A 10,262-nucleotide genomic window follows, 5' to 3' on the forward strand; every position below is an offset into this window, starting at 1 on the left:
ACAACTAATTGGATGACGTCGCCATCGCTGATTGGCAGGCTGACAAGCACAGCGGGAGTGCCGAGCCTTTAATTGGTCGAGCCGTTACCCTCACTGTCCAATTGTAACTTTGTTTGCACCACCAAATCCCGTTTTCTGATTCTTGGAACACAGACCATGGGTGCTACGGGTGGCTAAGCTAATAGGCAGCATAGTATTGAACCTTTAACATTGGGTGTGGTTTTCCAAAGATGTGAGTCACGCTGATTGATTAGTGTGCGTGCTGCCTACCCGCCTGGCGTCGTGCTTTCCCCCCAATGATTAATTAATTTTGCCACGCAGGCGTGGTGCTTCATCGACCATCCTGTCACAGTTCATTCGGCTGTGCGGTCACCGGTAAGGCCTCCCATTGGTGCGTTCCGGCTCAAAGCTAAATGTTCTTTCGTTCCGCCGGTTGGCTCGTCAAGGGTCAGTTTATCAGTCCGTCAGACAGCCAGCCAGGTTTTGCCAGCTTGTCACTCAGCTATCAAACCAAATTCCTAAACCACCGGCCATCCATCCTGAGAGCCACGCATGCAATTAAGCGATCGACTAACAATCCATAAATTTAGTTAGCAAGTAGGGTGGCCAGCCAACTAGCCAGTGAGCCAGTGACCAACCTTCCATTCAACCAGCCAGGTAGACAGAGAGGCATTAGTAAATACATACATCCAGACAGGCACGTGTAGAGACGATGTTGAGACACAGACAAAGACAGTCTTTACTTCCGCTGGCAACCGAGTCCTTCTGACATCCCCTGTAGTGTATAGTCAAGGAGTAAACCCCACATCCACCCATCCATTCATCCATCCATCCATCCATCCATCCACCCACCCACCCACCCACCCACCCACCCACCCACTCACCCATCCATCCATCCATCCATTCATCCATTCATCCACTCACCCATCCATCCATCCATCCATTAGCCAGCCAGCTAACACAGCCACCTAAGATAATAATAAGGAGCAGATCCAATGGCTACACATTCCTTTCAGTCTGTCCGTTAATCAATCAGTCAGTCAGTCATTGAGTCATTCAGTCAATAAGTCAGTCATTCAGTCAATAAGTCAGTCATTCAGTCAATAAGTCAGTCATTCAGTCAGTCAGGCATCTTGCACCAACACTGTAATGAGTCGAGTCCGTTAAACTGTGAGTCAATTTGCCAACCAGTAAGCAACGTGAATAACATGGAATAGAGTCAGTCACCTTGCCGGCAGTCACTCACCAATAGTCCACACACACACACACACACACACACACACACACACACACACACACACACACACACACACACACACACATACACACACACACGCCAACGCTGTACTACCCTCACGCCTTTTCATCACCTTCGAGAGACGTCTGTTTGTCCCCATCAGAGGCGAATAGACAGACAAACAAACAGACAGACGCAGAGAAAACGACCCTCCTTCTCAGGCCGCGAGGTTGTTGTCGTCGTCTTTCTTGTCTTTGGTGTTGGGTGGCGGGGAACCTCATCATCTGGCGAGGACGATGAGCACGGAGCAGACGGCGAGGAGGATGAGGAAGGAGACTCGTGGCACTGCGGTAGAGCTCTCGCCTCTTTGCATGGCAGCGGGGTGTTCTCCTGCTGGGGGAGACACGGGATGGCGGGGTTAGGGAGGGTGTGCCAGTGTGTGTGTGTGTGTGTGTGTGTGTGTGTGTGGGTGGGTGTGGAGGGAGGAGGAAGGGGGATACACTTGGGCTAGTGGGAGCGAGGGAAGGCAGAAGTAAGAGGAGGAAGAGGAGGATGAAAAATAATATTTGTACAGTGTTTCCTTACGTGTGTTTCTTGCTACACGCGTATTAATTATGTGTACCAACGTATTCTTATGTACACACACTTTCATACACACAAGCACACATGTATATACGCTTTCACATGTGTTTACAGGTGCAAACAGACACAAATGCACACACACACACACACACACACACACACACACACACACACACACACACACACACACACACACACACACACACACACGGACCGGTACAGACTCTGCGATTCCCACCATGGTGCGAGCCATCAATCAATAGTATTTTCCCTCCTAGATTAGACTTACCTTTAGAATTAATGTTAAGTTTTTCCCCACCCCCTATGTACATTTTCAGTTTGTTAACTGCCTAAATAATAAACCGTTTATTATTATTATTATTATTACACGGGCGCCCGGACATACATATTCTACGCAGGAGAAAGGGAGGGAATAACGAAGGGCAACGAGGCTGAACAAGGGATACAGCAATACACTGGCAGGAAAATAGGAGACACACGCCACAAGGTAGAGAGAGATGGTGCGCCCTGGTCATAGGTACAGCCTCGGGCCATCAACGAGCTTGCTGGTAACTATAATGGAGTGACCGCAACACAACGACAGACCTTTGTGTGTGGGGCGAAGGAAGCCGGCGAGAACATGGGTCACGATGAGTATGGAAGGGATGCGGGAAAGGGTATGGAAGAAGGAAAGCGAGAAGAAAATTGTGAAAATGAGTAGGAGGAAGAGGGAGTAGAAAATTGTGTTGATGATGATAATGACAAGGAATGCTACGTGTGTTTAGACCTGACGGTTTCATGCAACGTCCCTTATCTCCTGATGTTCTTATGTTCTTATGATGAACAGCGGCGGCAATACCACCACCACCACCGCCACCACCAACCACCACCACCACCACCACCACCACCACCACCACCACCACCACCACCACCACCACCACCACCAACAACAACAACAACAACAACAACAACAACAACAGCAGCAGCAACAACAGCAACAACAACGACGACGACGACGACGACAGCGACAACAACAACAACAACAAAAGGGACAATAGCATAAGCGAAAAAAAAATAGAGAGAAAAATAAACGAAAGTAGAATAACGAATATAGAATAAAGGAAGAAGGAAAGAAGAATCAGGGATTGTGATGTAGGAGGAGAGCTAGGAGGTAGAGGAGGGTGAGGTTAAAGAGGAGGAATGAGAGAAAAAAAAGAAAAAGAAAAGTGGAGCAGTAGGAGGAGGAGGAAGAGGAGGAGAAGGAGGAGGCATGTCAAGTTAAAGAAGAAAGAAAAAGATGGATGGAAAAAGACGACGATGAGGATGAAAAATGAAAGTGAAGACGATATTGGAAGGATATGTAAGGGAAACAAAAGAGAAAAATATGCATATAAGGAGAGAGGAAGGAACATGGCCGGAATGTGGGATGCAAGAAGGGAAAATAGAGTAAAAAAATGTGAATGAAAAGAAGAAAAAAACAAAAGATAACGCACGAGAAAATATGTACGAGGAGAAATGTGAAAGGAAAGAAAAGCGAAGGAAAATGATGCAGTGAAGATGTAGAAAAAAGGAGAAAAGAAGATGGATGTGGAAGAAAAAGAGGAGAAGAGACCAAGATTGGAATGAATAAAAGAAATATATATATCACAAGAAGAAAAATAGAAAGATGGATGAAAAGGAATTCCAAGAAAAAGAATAGACGAGAGATAAGTGAGGAAAGTCAAGACGAATGAGAGAATGAGAAAGATGATGCAGAACAGTGAGAACGAAGGCAATAAAAACGAAAACTTAGAATGAAATATGGAAATGAATGCAAATGGAAAAGAGTAAAAAAAAAAAACACGAGGAGAAATGAGATTAAGAACAAAATATTATGAGGAACACTAAGGAAACCAATAAGAAGGAAGAGAATTACATTAGCATAAGAGAGAGAAGAAAGAACATAAATAAAAGATAAGAGAAGAGAAGGAAAAGAACAATGGGAAAGGGAGCGGGAAGAAGTGAATAAAATGTGCTGGATTATACAAACACTGAGTGGAAGCAGGAAGTGAAATAAATAGATGAATGAGGCATTAGAAAATAAATAACTGAACAAAAAATTATTATGAAGCAGAAAATAGGAGAACAATACATTAAATGAGAGAGAGAGAGAGAGAGAGAGAGAGAGAGAGAGAGAGAGAGAGAGAGAGAGAGAGAGAGAGAGAGAGAGAGAGAGAGAGAGAGAAACTTAGGTACAGTATTACTTTCAGGAAAATAAAAGGAAAGGGTTCGAAGAGTGAGATTGGACAAAGATTTTCTACCCAAAAAGGAGCAAATTTATGCGTTTCATAATGACCTATTGAAGAATTATAATCTTTTGATCCCTTTTTTTCGCCTTCCTCAGTCACCCACTCAGCTTTCCCGGTCTTCCGCAATCAAATTTTCTCTCAAATGAATTGTTCCATTCTCTCTCTCTCTCTCTCTCTCTCTCTCTCTCTCTCTCTCTCTCTCTCTCTCTCTCTCTCTCTCTCTCTCTCTCTCTCTCTCTCTCTCTCTCTCTCACTTCGTTTGAACTCAACGCTTACCGGGACATATAATAACTTCTCCAATTATCTCCCCTTATACTTTTGTTCCACCCTGCTCTTTCCTTTTCTCCTTCCCTCACTCCCTTCCCTTCCTCTTCACTTTCCTTTAACTATCTCTTCCTATCTCCTCCTCCTTCTCTTTCTCCTCCTCCTCCTCTTCATCCTAGTTCCTACTCTTCTCTCTTCATTACTGTCCATTCCCCTCTCTTCACCGTTCTCCCCTTCCTCTCCTTACCTCTGAGCACGTAGACGGTGACGGTGGCTGGGGCTGCGTTCTCAGGTACACAGGTGTAGTTCCCAGAGTGCTCGGGCCCCACGTCCACCACCCCGAGGCGCGAGGTGCCCTCCGCCGTCTGCACCGCCATGTCGTTCTTGCCAGAGTAGTGCACGACCTCCCCGTTGTGGTACCTGAGGGTGGAAAGACGACTCCTGTGAGGTTATCTGAAGGGCGCGGTGCATAAGCGGCGGCTGGACGATAGTAACTATGTAGATGTTACCTGAAGGAGGCGCAAGTAAAGCTAGTTCCGAGTCTGAGGTGGTGTTGATGAGCCTGAACGTCAGGGTGTGTTAAGTGTTCACCTGGATGAGTGTGCTTGGCTGGGGCTGTGATCTGACCGGGGCGCCTAACGGCCTGGGTCTTGTGCTGCTTCTTATAGGTGCAAGGGAAGAGCTACCCTCAGTTTGAATATTCACTGAGGTTGTTCCCTTTAATGGAGAGGGGAGGATATTTTTAACCTGCTGATAGGGAGAAAAATGGCGCAAACGAAGGGTGAGGACTACGTTAATTATGAAGGTGAAGAAAACGTCACAAAGTTAAGGATTCGCTGCGCATTGCCCATTTGAGGTGGTGACTCTGCAGTTGAATTTCTCTTCGTTCAACAACGCTCACTGCTCAGGCGAGGCAAGCCTCTGCTAGTAGCCCTAACCATTGCAGCACGCGCACCCTCCTGCTCGTTCCACACCTTGTTGCAGAGACGCCGTTACCTTTACATTTTTATTTCCAACCGTGACGGGGCTCGGTGGGGACAGACAGGCTTCAGGTCGTGTCCCGGAGGTCTTAATCTTTCTGTAGGTCGTCCAGGTCGTGCGCACTGCGGCAAAATACCGTCGGGACCGCCACCTCTTTGATTACCTCTCCCCGTCCTGCCTCAGGCGTCCAGGCAACCTGTGGCATCGATCTTGCCGCTGCAAAGGTTCTCTCCGGCCACCAAGTTTCCTCGGTAAGAAAATGAGAGTTTGATTCATTCGCGTCTAAATCTCGCCGCGGGGTCTTGTCATGTATCCCCGGGTGCCGCCTGACTCCAAGGGCTTATGTGGGACACCCGTTTGTTTCCCTGACATGCTGCTCGGCGCCTCGTACGTGAATATGAAAGAGATGACAGTCCGACCCGGTGCACGGCGTCAGCGTCAGCGTCACCTAATTTTCCTCGTGGCTATTCCCAAACTGCGTTTGATCTTCCTGCGACGAGACAGAAGTGACTCAGTAAAGGAGGTGACACGACGCTCCTACTGCAGGGACTTGCTGCTACTCTCACTTTCTTTTATAAACCACTATCCAGCATCCAGTTAACATCGACGTTTATAATTACTCAGGAAACATTTCACTATCCGCTTAAGGTTCGCTCTTCCATGAATTGCTTTAAGTGTTCTCTGCTTTTCATTTCCCTTCCAGCACATCCTTCAGACTCGTCGCCACCCCCGCGCACAGTGTTCCGATGGTCGCTGACAGGCTGAGGGCAGTGAAAGTTGTGTCTGAAGCTCTTGGGAGTTTAATCAGGAACTTAACTTGGATTTTTCGGAGTGCGCTCATCAAGAATTTAACTTTACCCTGACTTTTCTGCTGCCGTGTTCGCCTTTGTGGGATTAACGCGATGAAACTCCTCGCGGCCCGCCCCTGTGATCTTGCATTATCCCCTGACGAAGAAATAGTCACGCGTTTAAGTCCTTGAAATATAAACGGCAACGTAACTAAATCCCCTAATAATTAAATGACCCTTCTGTGAACTACGCCATCCACTTCCTGCCTCGAGTCTTGCCTGGCCTCAAGACATGGCAGGGAATCACGCGGCGCTGTTTTCGCCGAACAGAATCTAAGACCTTAACCTAACAGGAAGCAATTACAGGGCCGCCTGAAGCCTTTGTTGGTCTACTGAGGAGGAGGAGGAGGAGAAGGAGAAGGAGGAGCAGGAGGAGGAGGAGGAGAAGGAGGAGGGGGAGAGGGAGGAGGAAAGAACAAAATAGTAGCAGCTCTGTTGGTCTTTACAAACAGTGACAAAATAAGAATAGTACAGACGAAGGCTTCTCCTCATCCACCGCTCCCTCTGAATACGGCTTACAGAAAAGAAAAAAAAAAAAATTCAGTGTGGAAATAATGCAAGAAAACTTTATAAAAAATCTAATTAAGAGCTATCACTTTTTGTTTTCACTTCTATCCAATGTTAGACAACCAGAAAGAACCTTAGTAAAGCGAGGAGGAGGAGGAGGAGGAGGAGGAAGAGGAGGAGAAGGAGAAGGAGGAGGAGGAAGAAGAAGAAGAAGAAGAAGAAGAAGAAGAAGAAGAAAACAGAAAAAAAGGAAAAAAAGAAAGAAGAAAGGAGGGAGAAGAATAAGAGGAGGAGGAGAAGAGGAGGAGGAGGAGGAGAAGGAGGAGGAGGAGAAAGACATCTAAGTACAGAGCAGTGTTGGAAGGTCACGCGATGCTTCCGTTAGGCCACGCACTTCCTGCGTTACTCCTCGCCAGCGTGTTTCACTCTTGTACGTCTCCCTAAGTGTGCCGTGACTTTTCTTAACCTTAACCCGTGTTTGGCGTTAAGGCGTGAGACCCGTTTTCTTTAATCCCTCCCGCGAGTGCTGTTCCAGGTGACCTTCATTTGGTGATTGAGTCAAGTCCGCTGGAATTACGTGTTTTCAGGGCGTTACTGGAAAGCAGTGGAAGGATGTGGAGGGCACTGGAAGGAGGTGGAAGGTGATGGAAGGAGGTGGAGGGTACTGGAACGCCTCCTTATAATTCCAGGTTTGTTGGATTCTTCCTGAACGAACGAACGCCGCGGATTCGTAAGTCAGGTCACGCACTGCTGCTTGCCCTCCTGTACCTGCGTGTCGTAAGTCAGGTGTTATCAGCGTGACTCATTCCCGCGTGTTTTACTGCCTTGGCTCAGGTGACACCCCGCCGTGACATCAGATAAAGGTCCGTCTCCCCACCTGCCTCCCCCGTATCTAAGCCAATTACCGGATAAATGGGGTATTAATATGCGCGATTATTATCTCAGTCTAAGAATGGAAGGGGTATGAGTAACTAAGGGTAATTATGTTGGGTTATGGTAGGTTATGGTGTGCTATTCTCTGCGAGGCTTGATCAGGTGAGGTTGGGATAAGATTAGGTTATCGTTTGTTGTTCTGTGCTAGACTAAGTGAGGCCAGATTAGCTCAGGTTAAGTTAAATTAAATTAGATTAAGCTAGGTAAAAATAAATTAGATTAAGTTACGTTAGTTTAGGATAGATTAGATTAACTTAGGTTCAGTTAAAATAGATTATGTTAGGTTAGGTCAAGTTGAAATAAATTAGATTACGTTAGATTAGGTTAAATAAAAATAGATTGTTAGCCTAGGTTAAGTTGAAATAGATTAGATTAAATTAGGTTAGGTTAGGTTAAAATAGATTAGATTAAATTAGATTAAGTTGCGATTTTTTCCCCGTGTCTCTGACGTTGACGGTCAATCCTCGCATCCTGTATTTGTCCTCTCCTAGTTGCGGCAGGTCAGGTTGAGTATTAAATTAAAGCACACTAATATCCCAAGTTCAAAAGCCGAAGTGACTCCCAGCAAGGCAGCGTAAATGGTTTAGTGGCGAGATAGCGGGTTAGCGAGACCCCTTATCGTGTTGAATAGTGTGCGGGAACCTATTGAATTTCCTTATTGATGGCCCTAATATGTCTGCCCTCGCCAATGTTTTTTTTCTTCGTCCCAGCTCCTCCTCCTCCTCGTCCTCCTCGTCCTCCTCCTCCTCCTCCTCCTCCTCCATTCTCCCCTCCGCCATATTGTAACACTCCCCTTAATTACCCTCTATCACTCTCCCTACACACACACACACACACACACACACACACACACACACACACACACACACACACACACTCCCCTTTGTCCCATTATTTCGCCCCAGACACGCGCACACGCACACGCACGGCAGAATGTGTACTCAGACTCATACGCACACGCCCACCTCACACGCACAGATGCACATGTACTTTCCTTGTGCACGCAAACATATAAACTTAAGAAATGAGTTTTGTGTAGAATATTTCACCACACACACACACACACACACACACACACACACACACACACACACACACACACACACTGGAGTTGTAAACAGGCACACGTTCATTAATCTTCATGCACATAAGCACATACACACTATTTTTTTACGTGAATTCGCACAAACAAACATATAAATACACATAAAACTGAAGAGATACACGCATTGACGCACCACCACCACCACCACCACCACCACCACCACCACCACCACTACCACGAACACCAACACCACTGTAATTACTTTTCCAGATTGCATTTCTCAGTACATTGTTCTCCTGTCACCTCCTCCCCGTCCGCTGAGGGAGAAAGGAAGGAAGGAATTCTTCTCCAAGAGAAAACTGAATAAAAGTCCCGACGGGAGGATATTTACTTGAAAACAACAGAAATGGAATAAAAAGAGGCGAAAAATGATACGCGGAAAGCAATACCAGAATAGCAGTTATAATTTCACTGAGTATTAAAAAAAAGCAAGATTGAAATATATGTTTTACACGAATGAGTCCAAATACTCTATTTCTAATACTCGGAATGCACGCAATATACATACATCACGAGATATTATAAAACACATTTAATAAAAATGACAAATATCTTCATCACCTTTCATTAAAAAAAAGTTAAGTTGAAAAAAGAGTAGTATTAGTAAAATAAAAGCTTTACTTTCCACAAGACACACAAGAAAAGAAAGAAAAGCATAACAGATCAATCACTTTCCAGAGAGCAATTTGATAATAGCAAAGAAAGAAAAGATGATAATAGCAAAAAAAAAAGGGGAAAAAAAACTCAGCACATTTAGCCAAACACTAAGGTGATGATAAAAGAAAAGAAAATAAAAACTCTATTACCCTCCACTGAGGACTTCCAAGAACACAACACAACTCACACACACACACACACACACAACACAACATTTTCTATACCTCCATTTTCTTAAGAAAATACAAAATAAACCACCTATCGAATTGACAGGAAACTTCCACAAACGGAATGCAAATGATTGTAGCTGAGCAGGAAGGGAGTCGGTGCTGTCAGGAAGATCAAAGCCACCGCAGTGTTTGGAGAGAAAAGGGACGAGGCTTGGACAGAGGATCATAGGAGGGCGGCGAGGGGACGGGCAGTGGTCCTAAGGAGAGTATAAGGGAGAAGAACAAGTGGAACAAGAAGGTTTAGTGGGTTTATTGTGTCATGGGGAGGTTGAGGTGAAGGTCATGAACGTGAATGGTGTGTAAGGTAAAGTGTGTGTGTGTGTGTGTGTGTGTGTGTGTGTGTGTGGGGAGGCCCAGTGAGGATGGATTCTGTGTTATGACGCGGAAAATTGCAATCATGGTTAAAAGGGAACATTCGCGCCGATATGGAGTTACCTGTCACGCTCCACAGGCACATTTAGCGACCCATAGCCCGTCCATGCAAGGCCAAAACGTCCCACAATTGACTCGCTACCTGGACCGATAGAGCTGCCTTTTATCTCCATCTGTACTTACATTCTGGGGGCTTCTAGTTTGACCTGCACCAATAGACCTTGTGTTTCATTTTTAACTGTGTCGTGTCTCTTTTTA

General features: G+C 45.7%; 1 pseudogene; it reads right to left on the bottom strand.

Annotated features, from left to right (window-relative positions):
• Window positions 1-887: 887 nt before the first annotated feature.
• LOC135116222 (zwei Ig domain protein zig-8-like) overlaps window positions 888-10,262 on the bottom strand; it is a 103,738-nt pseudogene continuing 94,363 nt past the window's right edge.

This window comes from Scylla paramamosain, chromosome 30 (assembly GCF_035594125.1).
Source record: "Scylla paramamosain isolate STU-SP2022 chromosome 30, ASM3559412v1, whole genome shotgun sequence".
Taxonomy (NCBI): domain Eukaryota; kingdom Metazoa; phylum Arthropoda; class Malacostraca; order Decapoda; family Portunidae; genus Scylla; species Scylla paramamosain.